Below are 17,446 nucleotides of genomic sequence, written 5' to 3'. Positions count from 1 at the left end.
AAAAAACAAATCCCAACCAAAAATTGACTACCTGCACATACCATGTGTGTTGGTTGATAGCATAACATAATCAGTTATTTATTATGTTACAAATGTAATACACTAACACAGGGGAAAAAGGAAGACATTAAGGACTGATTCTCCAGATGTAAAGACTATCAAAGACAGAGTCAGTTCTCTTTGCAGAGTGCAGAGATGGCCCCATCATTTTTCTCTGATCCTCTCAAATGGCCTAAAACTACTTTTTCCTTTTTCATCTGTCCTTATCCTTATGCCTGTTTTTGAACACTATATTCTTCTTTTCCTTCCCCGTAATCTGCTTTAGTGAATGTAGTAGAAGAATATAGTGCTACAGGTTGTTAAAGCAAGAGTCTTTATTTATTTGACATTTGGTAACCAGGAAAGTCAGACTAGGTGGAGATTATCCATTTTCAGCAAAGGTCCGGGAAGAAAAGCTCCAGAAAAACACAATAAAATATTACAAATTCTTACAACCAAAAAAACTCCACAAAACACAATAGTACTAACACATACAATGTTGATGTCTCATATTACAAAGACATGCGTCTTTCTCCCTGGGCCTTCGCTGAAAATTGGCTTGTTTCACATTGGACTTTCCATTAAACAAATGTTACAAAAAAAATAAAATAAAATAAATAAATATATATAGACACACAGATGCACACTTTCACACATTTATTACGACAAAATTACAGTAGAAGCATAAATATTAAAATTTCATTATATTACAAATTGGACCGAGGTTCTGGTTGTGATATGAATGTGAAACACTAGTGGTACACTTAGATTTATATATGGTAGAGTAGGCCTACGTTGGGTGCTATATCTTGTTGCAGCAAGCTGAATAGTTGAATGATTAAAGAATAGGAATGACTTAAGAAGCAGAAGGCTGAACAGAAATGAGTCGCGAGTGAGCTAGTAACAGAAAGCAGTGATGGAGAAAAATACTAGGTGAGTAAAGAACATGAGCAGATCCAGCAGTTAGAGAGACACCCATTTATTAGAGACTTGAAGGTACTATAGTGAGGTATCAATCTGATGGATATTGGAATACTATTTCAGGTTTTGGCTACATGGTTAGAATGCACACTAAAGCCACTTGACCTCTCAGGTTTGTAAATAGATAACATTTTTTTTATCAGCAGAGCACAGTTCACTAAGAGGAAGACAGTGCTGTAAGAGGAAAGAAGTGGCTGGAGGAAAAGAGGGATTGTAGATTATTGTGTTTGTTAATAACAATTGAATGAAAGGAAGATGGTGGTGAAGTTCAAGCCCATTTAGAGTTTTTAGTGATGAGCAGTGATGTGATTTATGAGATTGGCCTGATGCAAATTTAGATACTTTATTGTAACACGGCTCCAGTTTTGATTTGAGGAATGACTGAAGATTTGTTAGAATAGGAGAGCTACAGAGAAGGGGAAGGCAAGATATACATGGTAGCAAGAATTACTTTTGTGGAGTCTGTCAGGAATTTTCTAGCCATATAGAACATGTCAAGTTTTAATGGGTCTTTTTTATATTGTTATTAAGATGCTAATCAAACTTATGATTATCGTCTATTAGTAGTTAGAATGTGGGACAATCAAGTAAGTTTTGCTTGGAAAGAATGTAGCGGCTTAGTTTTTTTAGGATTAAGTAGGAGTTGATTTTTGGTAAGCCAGGCCTCAATGGAATTGAAAGCATCTTGTGTTGTTGGAAGAGCATATTAAAGTAGAACTGTCTACATATCGTATGCTGCTTGTTCAGAGGAAGTACGTAGATTGATAATAAAAATGTTGAAAAGGAGTGGACTGGTATTGAGCCCTGTAGTAATACAGTATTAACTGGACCACAAAGGCCAAGGTATGCCAGGAGCAAAAAGCTGCTGATAAGTGAAGAAAATGTTCACTTCCAAAGTTAAAACACCAAGTTTTATTTCCCCATTAACACCATTCAAAAAATAACGTTTTGGTCAACAACTTCTTCAGACACGACACCAGAAACTCATATACACACACTATTTATACCATATACAATTAAACAATCAGTTAGCCCACTTCTAAAATTTAAAGTTGCAGAACACATTTGATAATACCTAGTTAAATAATGTAAAATAACCATAAATATATTCTACTAGTAACCCAAAATGTATACAGTCTTAAAATTATAAAAGGTTATATATAAACTATCCTATCAAAAACATACTGTTAAAATGAACCAAGATATATTTAAGACATAGACTCAAACATTAAAAACCAAATATTATAAAAAAGTATTTTAAGTTTAATAAATCAATAGAGTGTACCGTGATGAATAGTTTAAATATTTTAAAACATTCCAGGCCATGACCCAGGTCTAAAATGCCATAATTATAATCTTGCTGCCCTCAACTTTAAAACTGGAACCAGAGAAATACTCTCATAAAGCCTCTAGAATGACCTGCCAATATGATTCTTTGTACTCAATCCTAGCCTCCCATAAACCTCTCCTAACATCCTGGGGAATGTGCTCAAGTACAAAGAACAAAAATGTAGCTGGAGGACAGTAAAGTTTGTGTTTATACAAAGCATTATTTTGGTTACTGTTACGTATATATTCCTAGTATGTTCATACATCCTTCTTTTCAGTGTTCTCCCAGTTTTCCCCTACATAAAAAGCAGGGCACTCCTTTTCTTCACTTATCAGCAGCTTTTTGGTCCTGGAACTTGTCCTGGCATACCTTGGCCTTTACAGTTCATTTACCAAGGTTTTCCCCAATTATTTTTGGTTGAACAGTATTAAATGGTAAACAGAGAGAGAGAGATCGGAATTCCATTTAACTGACTCAGATCTGTTGGATAAATAACTGGTGAACCATTGTAAGGCAGAGGTAGTGAAGCCAAGGAAGGATAATTGTGACAAAAGGTTGGAGTCTGAGACAGTATCAAAGGCTTTGGATAAATCCAAAAAATAACGATGAGACAAATTTGTCTGTCTCTCTAGCTTTACTGACAGTGCTAGTGAAAGATAAAAGAGTAGTAAAAGTACTACATGGTGGTTTGAATTCATTCTGAGTAGAGGAAATAAAGTGATTTTTGAGTAGATGGTGATGATGTTTTTGGATATATTTTTCTAACATTTTTGGAAGAGGAGACATTATAGTGATAGGCCTGTAGTTAGAAATATCTGTGGAATGTCCACCTTTATGGAGTGGAATGAGAAAGAACTTTTTCCAGAGAGAAGGGACATAAGCTTCCTTAATAGAGTTAATGAATAGAAAAACCTGGTTAACAATAAAGTCAGCAGCCATTTTTAGGAATTCGTTGGGAAGATTATTGTCAGAAGAACAAGTTTTTAGTTTACTCAGAAAATTTTAATAAGGGATGTAGGGACAGGTTGTAAGGAAAAATATGAAAAACAGGTAGTAGGAGGACAGGAGAAATTAGAAGTTGATAATAGAAATTTGTTGGTAATGACAGCTATACTGTCTATGAAATAAGATTTAAATTGGGTTGCTGCATCAGAAAAGGTATTGTTGGTGGAGGGTTGTGGGACTGAATTAGTTCCGGATTCTAAAACATTCTTGATTGATTGCCAGGATTTTTTGGATTAGATTTTTGTTTATATTGAGGGTCTGAGTAAATTTTTTTTTTGTCTTTAAATTTTTTTTTTTTTAACCAGGGTTACTTGATTCTTTAAACTGTTCTAAGTTTTGTAATGCTTTTTGTTTCTGATAGAATTTCCAGGCCTTACCTCTGTTTAGCATAAGGGCTCTAGTTTGGTTAGAAAGTCAAGGAGGGAAATCAGTTTTGACTCTTTTTCCTCCTGGGTGGTGCCAGGCTATTTAAAGTATTTAGGAACAGAGAGTTGAATTTATCAACTGTCTCATCAAGAGCTAGACTTTTAAGGAAAGATCAGTTGACAGAATTTAAAATGGTGGGTTAAGTTGTGGATAGTTTTGTAAGTGTGCTGTTTAATAAGCTGAGTGACAAGTTTAGTGGTGCAAACAGGGCGATGATCCCTACAGATTAGAATTACTGGTGTAAGTGGCATGAGTTATAAAACTGTGTAAAGCCATGGAGGTTAATGTTATTAGTATGGGTATTGGGAGGTTAGTTTCTGCAAGTTGATGATGACATTCACTAAAATTAAGGTTCCTGAGATATACTAGTTGAGACTAAGATAAGATCCTTTCAAGGGTAGCTAGATTGTTTCCAGGGGTATGTATAAAGCAAAGATGCAAAGGATTTTATGATTATTTAAAATGAAGTGGGAGATACGTTAGGCTTTGCTGAATACAGGCCATAAGATGGTAGTGGAGGTAAGAGTGTAGCAGTTTGGACATACTATTGCTACTCATCCTCCTGCCTTTTTTTTTTCAGTCGGTCAGATCTGAGCATTTTAAAGCCTGGGGGGGGGGGGGTTCTGAATCTTTAGTTTGTGGTTTATGCCAGGTTTCTGAAACTACAAGTATGTCAGAAGAATGCTGAGTAATCCAGGTTTGAAAGTCAGTAACTTTATTACATACACTAAGTATATTTATGGACATAAATTTTAGTTTATTGTGAGTTACTGCAGTCTGGTTATAGGATGGGAGGTGAGTAGCCGGTGCCTGGATTAGGGTGTATATCACCACTAAACAGCAAGATATTGAAGTACAATAGGAAACATTGACTTAATTATGGACATATCTTCTCTAGGTTTGAAGTTTGACATATACAGGTGTGAGGAATGCACCTTGAATCTAACAAAGAGAACAGGAAAAACGCAACGTAGATGTGAAGGGATAGGTAGAAAGTAATGCTGTTTGTTATGGTGGAAAGAGAGTACTAGAAGGAGAGATAATTCTAGGTGTAGCTGGTGCATGATACAATGCAAGAAGAGAGAGAGAGAGAAAAGGACTGTGGTAAGCAGACTTATGAGGAACATGAATATGCAGGAAAAGATTGGAATAAAAAGGAAGTAGAGAGATGGGGTAAGGTCTTAGAGGTTAAGGTTTAGACAGGTAAATGGATAATGCTGAGGAGGAACATAAGTGGATAGGAGACAGGCTCAGAGAAGGTCTTTAGAAGTTAATATTTAGAAGTAAAATGAATGAAGTACACTTGTGTAAAATCCTACCATAATGGTAGATATCCTTTATTCACTGCTGCAGTATTCTTTACATTAGGGATCTGCTGCCAATGGTGGCCCAACGTCCCACTAGTATACTAAAGCCTTTAGGCTGCCTTAAAGTAAGCCGTATGTCATATGTATGCTCCTTACGTAGCATAGGTCATAAAGGTGACATCCAAACATACCATGATCAGAACTGATAGCCCCAGTAGGAACACCAATCCAAGGAAAAGAGAGCTAATCAGTACATCCAGAACAGAAATGGACTAGGGGTGGACCGAGGGAGTGAATATTGCAACAGTGAAAACAAGGACATCTACCTATATCCTTCCATTTCACTGTTGCAGTATTCTTTACATTAGGGAAAGTGCCAAAGCTCAAGAAGAAACATGGGAGGAGGAAGGACCAGCAGATTCCTCTAGGAAGTCATGAAGGCTGGCCCTAGCAAAACCAGCTCTGGCTCTGGAGATTCCATCAAACTTGTAGTGCTTGGTAAATGTATGCACATAAGTCCAAGTAAAGAAAAAAGCACCAGAAGAAGCCACAGCCCTAGTAGAATGAGCCTTAACAGAATAAGGAAGGCTCTTACCAACAAAGGAATGACAAGAAGAAATACCTTTTGAGATCCAAGAAGAAATAGTTTGCTTGGATACTACTAATCCCAAGGACCTAAGATGAAAGGAAACAAAGAGCTGATCAGATTTCCTAATAGTCTTAGTCTTCCCTAAATAAAATGTGTGTTGTCTGTGCACATCAAACGTGCAGCACCTTCTCACTGGCAGATTGCAGAGATGGGGAAAAGTGAGCAAATGAACAGACTGATTAAGGGACAACTCATTCACCAAAACCAAACGAAAATGTTCGCAATTCTCAATTGCGAACATTTTCGTTTGGTTTTGGTGTTCTTTTTGTTCGCTTTCCATCTCCGAGGTTTGGTTACAACTCATTCACCACCTTGGGCATAAAAAAAGGATTAGAATGCAAGGACACTCTGTCCTTATGAAACACCAAAAAAGGAGGACAAGTCATGACGGCTTGAAGTTCAGACACCCAACTGGCAGAAGTAAGGGCTAACAAAAAACAGTCTTGCAAGAGCAATGCTGCAAGGAAGCTGAAGTTGCAGGCTTGGAAGGAGCCCAAGTCAGTTTATCCAAAACAAAATTAAGATCCCAGGGAGGAGGAGGTGCAGGCTTCCTGGGAGGCCTATCACGAAGGACGCCTTTTAAGAATTGTTTATCCTCAAATCTAGAAGATAAAGAAAGAGATAAAGGCAGACAAGCAGAGACAAGTGATAAGATGGGCTTTACAGAAGAATAAGCCAGTCTAGTAGATAAGCAGGATTTCCTAGTTTTGGGTTTCCTGGCCTCCTGCAAAACGCTAAGCATGTCCTCAGAAAAAAAGGTGTCTATGCGGAATTAAAATCCTATCACTCACAGTGTCAGTTGAAGAGTGGACAGGTGGAGAAGGATGAGAGATCCCTTGTTTTGTGTGAGTAGGTTCATCCTGTGAGGTAACTTGTGATGACTGCCCTTGGCTAACTGCAGAAGAAGAGGGAACCAATGTTGTCTCAGCCAAAAGGGAGTCACCAACAGGATTTTGGGAGCATCCTGTTAAATTTTAAAACAAGACTTTTGGTATGAGGGGAAGGGGAGAGAAAGCATAAAGAAACACCCCTTCCAAGAAAAAGATAGGGTGTCAACCTTCCAAACCAGAGGACCTGGACTCTGACACAAAATAGAGGAAGTTGTCTGTTCACTGGGGAGGCAACTAGATCTATATGAGGAGTACCCCAGTGGTGGACAATGTCCAGAAACATATCCCTGTGAAGCATTCATTCATGGGATTGAGTTAAGGATCTGCTCAGAGTGTCTGCCACAATGTTTTGACCTGAGGGAATGCAAACTGCCTGAAGGGTCACGTAATACTGGACAACAAGATCCCACACCACGACTGCCAACTGGCAAAGAAGATGAGATCTTGTTCCCCACTGTTTGTCTACATACCACATCACTGTGGTATTGTCTGTAAATACCTCGAGGTGTCCTGAGGAGAAAAGAGGATGAAAAGCCTGAAGCACCAGCAGAACAGCTCTCATCTCTGACACTGATGTGTTTTTTCTGTTGAAGAGGCGACCACACCCCATGCAGCTTTATGGAGTCAAAAGCTGCTCCCCATCCCACATCTGTGGCATCTGTAAACACCTCTTGTGAGGGAAGAGGAGGATGAAAAGGGAGACAAAGTAGAAGAGGAACTACATATTCAAGGGGATGCACACATTGAAGTCAAACTGACTTCAGGAACAATTGGAACTTTCTCATGTGGAGTTTGGCCAGAGGGAGCATAAGAATGGTGAATGCTACGAATCCCAGAGTTCTTAAAAACTCACTGGCTGTCGTAGAGGCCAGAGGAAGCACCACAGAAAAAACACATGGTCCTGAGCAGGAGTGAGAAAATACTTTTTGAAGTCTATTGTGAACTCCAGGCTTTGCAGAAGGGAAATGGCAAAATGAAGATTTTGCAACATGATCTCTGGACAGGATGACTGAAACAGGAGGTTGCCCAAGTAAGGAAATACTTGGATCCCCTGAATCCTGCAAAAAAAAAATCACAGCAGCAAGGTATTTTCTGAATACCCTTGGGGGAGTAGAAAGGCCAAAAGGCAAAGCAGACAACTGAAAATGCCAGGAAGGAACAGAGAAATGTAAAAACGTCCTGAAAAGGGGATGGATTGGAATATGGAGATAAGCATCCTTGAGATCCAGAGACACCATGTAAGCCTGAGGAAGCAAAATAAGGAACAAAGTCTGAAGGGGCAACATTTGAAAGGAGGGCACCCTCAGAGAAGTGTTTAAATGATTGAGGTCTAGAATTGTTCTCCAAGTACCCTTTTTTTTGGGTACTAGAAACATCCTGGAATAAAATCCTTTCCCCCTTTGAGACACAGGCACCTACTGAATAGAACCCTGAGTCAAAAGGCCCCAAAACACCTCTGGAAAGGAGGAGAGTTGTTCTTGAGGGGGTTGAGGAACAACCATAAAAGGAGGACGGGATTTCCAAACCATGAAATACCCCTGATGAATAATGGACAGGACTCCAGAGATCCTGAGTAATCTGTAGCCAAAAATGAAAAGAGAGAAAAATAGGGGTGAAGAGAAAGGGGAAAGTGGCTGGGAAGAATACGATAGTCAGACAGCATCTGGTTTATATGGAAAGAGAGACTTCTGAGGCACTGAAGTCTGATTAACTTTAGCAGGAGGAGCCTGCTTGCCACCTTTTTTTGCCCTTAGGAAGGGGATGACATTGCCTGCGAACAAAGGCTGGCTTATTGGAGTAGTGTTGCTGAAATTTAGGCACAACAGAAACAAACACATGTTTAAGTTCCTGTAAAGCCTTGCCCTTATCCTGAAGGGACTTACACATAGCAGCAGCAGCTTCACCAAACAAGTGCTTGTTATCAAGAGGTGCATTCATCAACTTCGCCATAATATCATCAGGCAAAGGTTGAAGCCACAGCCAAGAATATGTTATCACTGACCCAAAATCAGCAGCCCTAGAGGAAGCATCTGCTGCATCATTACAACACTTGATGGAATGACGAGCCACCTGGGAGGAAGTCCCAAACAGGGAAAGAGCAGATGTTTTACCATCAGAGTCTGGAAGATCAGAATTAACCTGACAGGGTTGGGATAGGAGAGCCAACATGTATCTTGACATATGGGTCTGATAATTAACAGCCCTAAAAGCTAAGGAAGCATAGATATAAACTTTTTTGCATAGCCTTTCCATGGTCCTGCTATCTTTATCATAGAGCAGTAACTTGGGAGAAGGAAGCAATTAAAAGAGCTTTTCATAGGCTACAGATACCACTGAGGAGTCAGCAGCAGGACACTTGTACAAAGATTTACAGTCCTCAGGCACTCTATAGAATCTAACAGGTTTCTTGGAAGCAGGGGGCTGAGGGACTGGAGCCTTAGAAGCACTGGAAAATTAATACAACAAGGCAGCTAAAACAGGAGGAAGAACAGAAGGTTTAAAAGAGTCCGTCTGCAGCAACTCCTAGTATCTTTTATGTACCTCAGAGACCTGAGCACAATCCCATTTAAAGAACTCCATCATCCTGGAGAATGTATCCCCCCAAAAAATGCCTTCAACGGAGTACCATGACTGGTAGATTCCTCTTCCTCTGACCTATAGTTTAAAAGGGGAAGGAATCGGAGAAGAGTAAGCAAGGGATTCCTCATTTGAATCCAGCTCCTCCTCAGAGGAATCCTGCTCCCTGGGTCTTTTTAGGGGAGTACAGGACCAAGGGGGGGCTGGAACAGAAACTCCCTGAGGTTTCAATGTCATCATACTAAACAAACCCTGAGTGAAGGCCTGACATTCACTCTGTGGACCCAATAGGAGTAGGAGAAATGTTTAGTCTTTTGCTTTTTCTTCAATGGGACATCTTGTCTTTTAAAATTTGGAAGGCTGTGACACAGGATGGTATTCAATAATGGTAGTAGGGACTTCTTCTCTGACTAATATCACAGAAACACCCCTAGACACCTCAGAAATAATCAGCCATGGTTCCCACTGAGTGTTTGAAATAGATGCCCGCAAAGCCTCCTCATACATGCTTAAAGTCGGATCCCTGCTGGCCTCCAACATAGTCGTGGCACAGGAATCCAACAACAAAGCCAAGCATTCACTCGCCTCAGGAGAGACATCTGGCAGAGTCTGCCCTAGACCTTTTGGCCTTCTTCTTCACTGACGGCTGTCCCTCAGAGCGGGAAGCACCCTTCATCATGTCTTTTGCAAGAAAGATGCTGATTTTCAAGATAAAATACCTAAGAAAATAGTCTACTCTGAAGGGTTTTAGGTACAAAATCCTGACAAATGGAACAGGACATATGGTCATGAGAGGCACCTAAGCAAAAAGACACTGGTCATGGGAGGTCTTTATGGGGAATCTGTCTCCCACACTGGCATTTATCCTAGTTGGATGACATGAAACTCCACAAGCAACAATAAAAAGGATAAGTAAAAAAATATATATAATAAATAAAGAACTCTAATGGAGAACATATCTGTAATGGTTTGGTGAACCAGCAATGGAACGTGTGTTTAGACCTACGATCAAGTGATGGCATTTGGACTAGCAGCAAAGAAGTTCTCAGGATGGTATATATCCAGACGTCATCTTTATGTCCTATGCTACACAAGGGGCATACATGTGACATACGGTGCACCTTAAGGCATCCTAAAGACTTTGGTATATTGGTCAGATGTCGGGCCGCCCTTGGCAGGGGATCCCTAACGTAAAGAATGCTGCAACAGTGAAATGGAAGAACATTAATGACTCACAGTAAGCAGACAGGAAGATAACACTTGGGGTAGTAGCTGAAGTCAGGTAGTTGTTGTGTCTTTCGGCTTTTTCCCGGTTAGGGGTCGCTACAGCGGAACTCCGGTCTGCTAATGATTGGTAGTTGATTTTTACGTGCCGAGTTACCAGCCCTGATGCACAACCTGCAACGAAGGTACACCCATTCATGCATGTCTCCACGCAAAAGACTCTCTAGCTGAGAGTTGAACCGGACAGCATCTTACTGTGAGGCGACAATGTTTACTGCAGCACCACCACCGTGGTGATTAGTAGCTGAAGTCAGGTAGAGTAGAAAAATTGCACTGTTGGTACTTAGTAGTAAAGTAGATGTGTGATATGGCAAGTCTATAAAAGGTATGCTTAAATATAGGGAATAGGTATAAAGGAGCTGGTAGAGTAGCTATTACAGCTTTGTAAGTGGAGGTGATAGGCTGGGGAGGAGGAAGTGAAAGGGGAGAAGGGGAGTGGTTCAGTGTAGTATAAATGTAGAGATGAAACAGTTGGAGGGAACTGCAGGTAGGGTCGTGGAGAGACGTGAGTGAGGGGGAATGGAGTGGGTTAAAACCACAAGTGTCAGTGTAGTACACAGGTAAACCAAAAAATCTATAAGGTGGCAGATTTCCTAGTATTCAATCTACTTAATACAGGGGTAACTGCTCAAAAAATAAAGATATTAGAAAAGTTGTGCTCTTGTACTGCCAGCAGAAATCTATCTATAAACAAAGTAACATTACAATGCTGAAATATATAGGTTCTCAAATAGAATGTCAAAGGGGATAGCTTAACTGAGATAATATGACATACTCTAATGTTTTTCTGTGGCCTTTTTATTATATTTTTCTATTAGTATTGCAGTTAACTTTCAAGAATGAAAAGGAATACAAATTAAGATGTTTCATTCTGTGGTGTAGCCATACCATCCTACTATGTTAATGTTGATCATTTTAAGTTTCAGTAATAGTTACAAAGACACATGTCTGAAGTGTTTCTCCCTGGGCCTCCGCTGAAAATTGGCTTTGTTCCAAGTCAGACTTTCCTGGTTAACAAATGTTAAATAAATAAATAATAGCATGTCAGCTCATCTATAAACCAATTTACATGAATTATTTTACGCTTCAGTAATATGATGTCAGTCAATATATATCTTACAGTGCATCTCACTATCAATCTGATTTTCTCTTGTGCACACCTACAACTAGCTACGTCTGGATTAAATCAAGATGCCAAAGCATAACTGCAAAATAAACAAACAAAAAACAGTAATGTACAAAATGTGAAATTTAATTTTACTCTTATAGTTCTGCTGTACATTTCCAAGTGTTACTGATATTTATTTTTGTTCATTTACACCTAATTTGCATGATTTCTAAGCTGATGAAATAGGATGAAATGGTTTCAAAAGTGCTTCAGATTGCTTGCAAAAGACCACTGTTGTTTGATTTCTTACTTATCTACTTTGGTTAGAGGCATACATGATTAAAAGTGGAAACGTCATAATGGATTATGAGCAGTTACAACTTGCTTATTATGTGTTCTGGACATGGATGCCAAGAAATCCACCATAAGAGCAAAGCTTACAGGGTGAATCTTGACATCCATGTTGAGAACACATAATAAATGGTTATGATCAGAGACCCAAGCTCATAATTCTTTGTAGTGCATGGAGCTTTATCTGCTCCATGTACTACTAGTTACAGAAAGAAAAACACTAAGTGTTCTGCTTACTTTCAAAGCCATAAAACACTTAGCAAGCACCATCAGAAAGGCAGTAACATACTCTCATATATTACACAAAGTCAAGGACACATTACCAGCAAGGACAGCAGGCAGACACAAATTTGCTGGTCAGTACTGCCAAATTTAACGACCTAACACAATACTCAATCTTAACAAATGAAGCAGGGGGTGCTTAACATTTGATTGAGTCTCATAATACAGAAGCACACAACATATTTGCCTTTTTCTGGCTATTAGAGCATAATCACTGCAATTCATGCATTACATAGAAGTTCAGGACTAGAACATAAAGTTAACACATCATCCCCATAAAGTTCTACTTCTGTGGAAGGCAGTTAAGTATTGCCTTAGTTTCCATCCAGTGAAAATAAGGTGGTACATAATGGTATTTTCTTATAAGGCCAAAAGCAGGGGCTGACTGATACACATACATGCCACATACCCCTACCATGTCCACATTTGGGAACTGGTGAAAACAATGCTATAGATTAAAGTGTCTGCATCTAGCAATATCACATGGATTACTAGCAGAAAGAAGTACTCTAAAGGTATCAGCAGCCTGTCACAGAGCCTACACAATGTACCTAAAAGCAGGAAGCAAATTTAAGGGAAGTAAGGGCATTAAGCAGGTTACCAAGGTGAAAGCTTGGTTTTAAAGTAGATTCAGACTCATTCCCTGGATATAAGAAACAGACAAAAATACATGATATTTTGTACACATTGAGAATATATAAATGTACCAAGCAAGTCCTCTTCTGCTGGCAAACTTTGTTAAGGCTGCTGCACCTCTAATGTAAACCTGACTGATTACTTCTGGAAACCTAACAAGGGAGTCTGAAAATTTTAACGAAGTATTATCTTTCTACGTGTTTCTTGCTGGGGAGCTTTATGAGACAGTAAACATAAAGATCATCTTCAATATAACAGAAGGTGAACAGAGTCCCAAAACAAATTATGCCTTTGTTATGAGGAATCTTTTCTAACAAGGCAACTGATACATCTGAAATGAGTAATACTAACATACAGATACATTTTTGAGTACAAGGAAAACCTTTATCATCCCAACCCCAATAATATAACTGCAATTTAGTCCATCCAATTTATATTAAACAACATATTTTTTGCATATGCATTTTCCAGTTTTTGCTTATGTATTTTCTATTTTTATTAGTTCCACTGGCTGTTCCCAGTATTACTTGCCTTTTTCAGTTTCTTATTTTGTACTATCCTGTGATTTCATGGATTACTTTCAGGAATATATTTGTGAGAGTTATTTACTATAACAGTAGATCTTTGACTTGTCTGCTCAAGCTGTTCAAAGCTGCAGTGAGACAGGCCTTCTGCCATTTGCTCTGCTGTGAAACAGGAAAAAGATAACTGCTTATTTTCAACAGTTTTCTGCACTTCTGTTTTACTACATATCTGCTTAATCTGTGCAACTGTTTTTTAGTCCCCTGTTAGAGCTAAATATCTGTTACTGTTTGTGACTTTGGAGCTTGTAGTGAAATCTTTTATCTAGAGATGCCTAGCTGTTTCTTTGTGGGAGAGAGAATCAGTCTGGATGATCTAGCTAGAAGCATTCCTGCAACACTGTATTATTTTGATTGGATAATTTGGCTGGTTTCTGTTTCTCTGCTTTTATTAGCCAGTGTTTTAAACCAATTTGTACTTGTTTGCTCAAGCTGTTCAAAGCTGCAGTGAGATAGGCCTTATGCCATTTGCTCTGTACTGATATTGGAAAAAGATAAGTGCTTATTTTCAGCTGTTTTCTGCACTTCTGTTTTACTGCATACCTGTTTAATCTGTGCAACTACAACTGTTTTTTTTTAGATCCCACCCAACTGATCAGCTGCTAGCTCGGTGGCTTTGAGTTGCCCACCTCTAGTATAAAGTTGATACTGGACACTCCCCCAAGTCACATTACATCAGCTCATTCTACTGTTTATAGTGAGAACTGTGAAAAGGCCCACCCCTTTAGCTTCTCAACTTTGAATTATCTTATTATCTTTTGTCTCCTCACTTTCCACTTAAAAAAAAAAAAAAAAAAAAAAAAAAAACTCTTCCTACTTCATTTTGCTGCTTGTGCTTAGGAGTTCAACTGCATTTAGCTTGATGTATTTATTACTGCTTGTTGCTAGCCTCATTAAACTGATGACAGTATTCTACTGAATTGCTGCTTTACTTGTGTTGTCTGTTACTGTTGTGATTGTGAGCTACTGTTTTAAAGCAATCAACTGATGAACTATATTTCATTGCTATCTACTGCAGTTCATTACTGTTTAACTCAATTTTATTGCATTTCATTGCTGTTTAACTGTACTTTTTCTTACTGTGATTTCTGTTCTTTTGACTATAAGTGATTAATCTGTGATTCACTGTGAGGTTTTTACTGTGTTCTTAACATTAAAATTGAGTAGCATAGCCTAGATACGGATTTGCTGCATCCAGAGCTACAGCTGCATGTTTTTTTAATCCCTTTTGAGGTATTCCAGCTACAAATTTTCCCTTAGCAACACTTGTGTTATCATCTAGTAGTACTACTACTCATAGACCTTCCTTCCCTTTACACTCTTCGCTCTTTCAGTTTTTGACAAATATGGATGGACAATTTCCTACTTTTTCTCCTGTCAGTCTGGTTAATATGGGCATCCTGAGACAGTGTAGCAACTGCCTTATGTACAAGGACAACCATCTACTACTACCACCTAAGAACACAATTTGTGATAGATGCAATTAGATCAAGCACCTAGTGTCATTGCTCTCTCCCCCACAAATCAGTATATCTGGCACTGAGAAGACTAGCAACATGAACATCACACCTCAACCACCACCCACACCTACACAACACCCCCACATATACAGAGGTTCTCAAAAAAAGCATACCCAAACAAAAGAGACCTCAGAGGCATAAATATACGCAAACTCCACTGCCCACCACACCACACACAATTCACACACCTGTGTCTCACAGCCACTAAGGCCTAAACATAAACCCAATATATTAGAAATAGGAGACTCCATTGTGAGACACAGAGATGTGCCCCTCACCAGTCTGGATAAGGTGAAAGTCACGGTTAGTTGTTTGTCGGGTGCCAGAATCTGCCATATCACCAAGTCTCTCAACAGGTACTGTTATCACACTGTCATAGTCCATGTTGGAGTGAATGACTTGAGACGTACCTCCATGGACTATATAAAGAGAAACATGATCGAGCTTGCTAAGTATGTGTCCAAGGCAGGTATGTTCCTAGCCTTAAGCAGCATTCTACTGTCACCCAGAATGATTCCTCAGTACAAACAGAAAATGACTGACTAACTATTGGCTTAGTTTCTGGTGTCATTCCAAGGGGATCCAGTATCTGACAGCCTGGGATGACATGATTGACAAACCACAATGCTTTACCATAGATGGCCTGCATCTGTCTTCCTTCGACTTCAGGCTCCTGGCAAAGGCTCTAGCCTCCCCCATAGTGCCTTTTTTAGGTAATGCCATGAGATCAAAACTACCACATGAAAATTTCATCAAAACGTAAATTAAAGGTCATGCTGTTAAACACTAGGAGTATAAACATGAAACTGAACTCATTGTAAGCATTCTTAACACTGGAAGAAGCTGACATTTGTGCAGTCACAGAAACCTGGATCAAACCTGCGGAGAGCATACCAGGTTACTCATCCTTTCATTCATTCAGACCCCAAACCGCGGGCAGCAAAACAGAAAGAGGTTGAGTTGCAATATATATAAAAGACATACATACCTCTAGGCTGGTCAAACAGTATGATGTACAGGAAACATGCCAGGTGTAGTTAACAACTGACAAGACCCCTATTCAAATCATAGCTAAATATAGGCTTCCAACTCTGACTCAAGATGCCCACTCCACCTATCTGGACCTCTTTGAATCTATCAAGATTCAACCCTTTACCCTGATACCAGGCGACTTTAACTGTCCAACAGAGTGGAAGAAATACTCATGCCAAAACCCAAATGCCCAGAGATTCCTTGATTTCGTCAATGCAAATGCCTTGGACCAACTGGATGACACCCCCACAAGAGGTGAAAATATCTTGGACTTTGTATTAACCAACATGAGTAACCACTGCAGCAACCCTACAGTGTCATCATCCCTGGTAAGATCCGACCACAAAGCAGTCACTTTCAAAGTCACCATCTCCCCCCCCCACCCCCCCCAGCTAGAGTCAAACAAAAAAAGTCTCCAAAGCTGATTACAACCACCTGAGGGAAGGTATAAATAGCTTCACATCCCCCTCCCCCTCCACAGGAACTGGCACATATGTCCAAACCTACACCAAAGTACTATATAAGCATTTATATAGGTGCATGGAATCAGGAATGCCAGACAGGCTGAAATCAACCTCTTCAAGGAAGAGTAAACCTGTCTGGTGGACATCTACAATAAATAAACTCTTTAATAAAAGGAAAAAAATTGCCGTCCAGGACCACGAAGGAGCAGGTGCTTAACTGGAACCAATCTGTCCTTAGCCTGAACAAGCAAATAAGAGCAGTAGTGAAATCCTCCAAAGCAAACTTCAAGTCCAAATTGACCACATCTACTAAAGACAGTCATAAGGCCTTCTTCAGATATGTCCCAGATAGGCTGCATCCTACATGAACTACCTCCAACATAAAAAACCTCTTAACTAAACTTAAACCCACCAAATTAGCAGCAGACAACCTCCCAAGTGAATACCTACAAATCGCAGCTGATGCTCTGGTCTACCCAGTATCCATCTTGATTAACCGATCTCTGTCAGAAAGTTACGTTCCCACACTGTGGAAAGTATCACATATATTTCCCCTCCACAAAGGCAGACCCTCCGCAGAACTAACCAATTACCGCCCCATAGCTATTCTCTTTCTACTCTCCAAAATACTAGAGAGATGCATACACTCTGAGGTCTCACACTACCTCCTTACTAACAACCTCCTTTCCAGTACTCAGCATGGTTTCCGACCAAACCATAGCACCTCCACTGCCTTACTCTCCTTTACTAACACTATCCTTCAGCATAAAACAATGGCTATCTCTCCTCTGCTGCTTTCCTAGACCTATCTAAAGCATTTGACATGGTCCCACACAAGCAACTTATCTCTGTCCTCAATAACCTATCCTTCTCACAATCAGTCACCAACTGGTTTCAGAGTTACCTATCTGACCACCAACAATCCGTTGTATGGCAGAATGACATATCTCCCCAACTACCTGTCTCCATAGGGGTTCCCCAAGG

General features: G+C 39.6%; 1 protein-coding gene across 1 annotated transcript in view; it reads right to left on the bottom strand.

The window, feature by feature from the left end:
* Positions 1-17,446, bottom strand: part of PARD3B (par-3 family cell polarity regulator beta) — a 5,075,916-nt gene that overhangs the window by 1,221,615 nt on the left and 3,836,855 nt on the right. The window lies entirely within an intron of this gene.

The sequence above is a fragment of the Protopterus annectens genome, chromosome 6.part1 (assembly GCF_019279795.1).
Source record: "Protopterus annectens isolate FY-2018-M chromosome 6.part1, PAN1.0, whole genome shotgun sequence".
NCBI classification, from domain to species: domain Eukaryota; kingdom Metazoa; phylum Chordata; order Ceratodontiformes; family Protopteridae; genus Protopterus; species Protopterus annectens.
The sequence above is the reverse complement of the archived record's forward strand: the minus strand, read 5'-3'. Positions and strand labels throughout refer to the sequence as shown.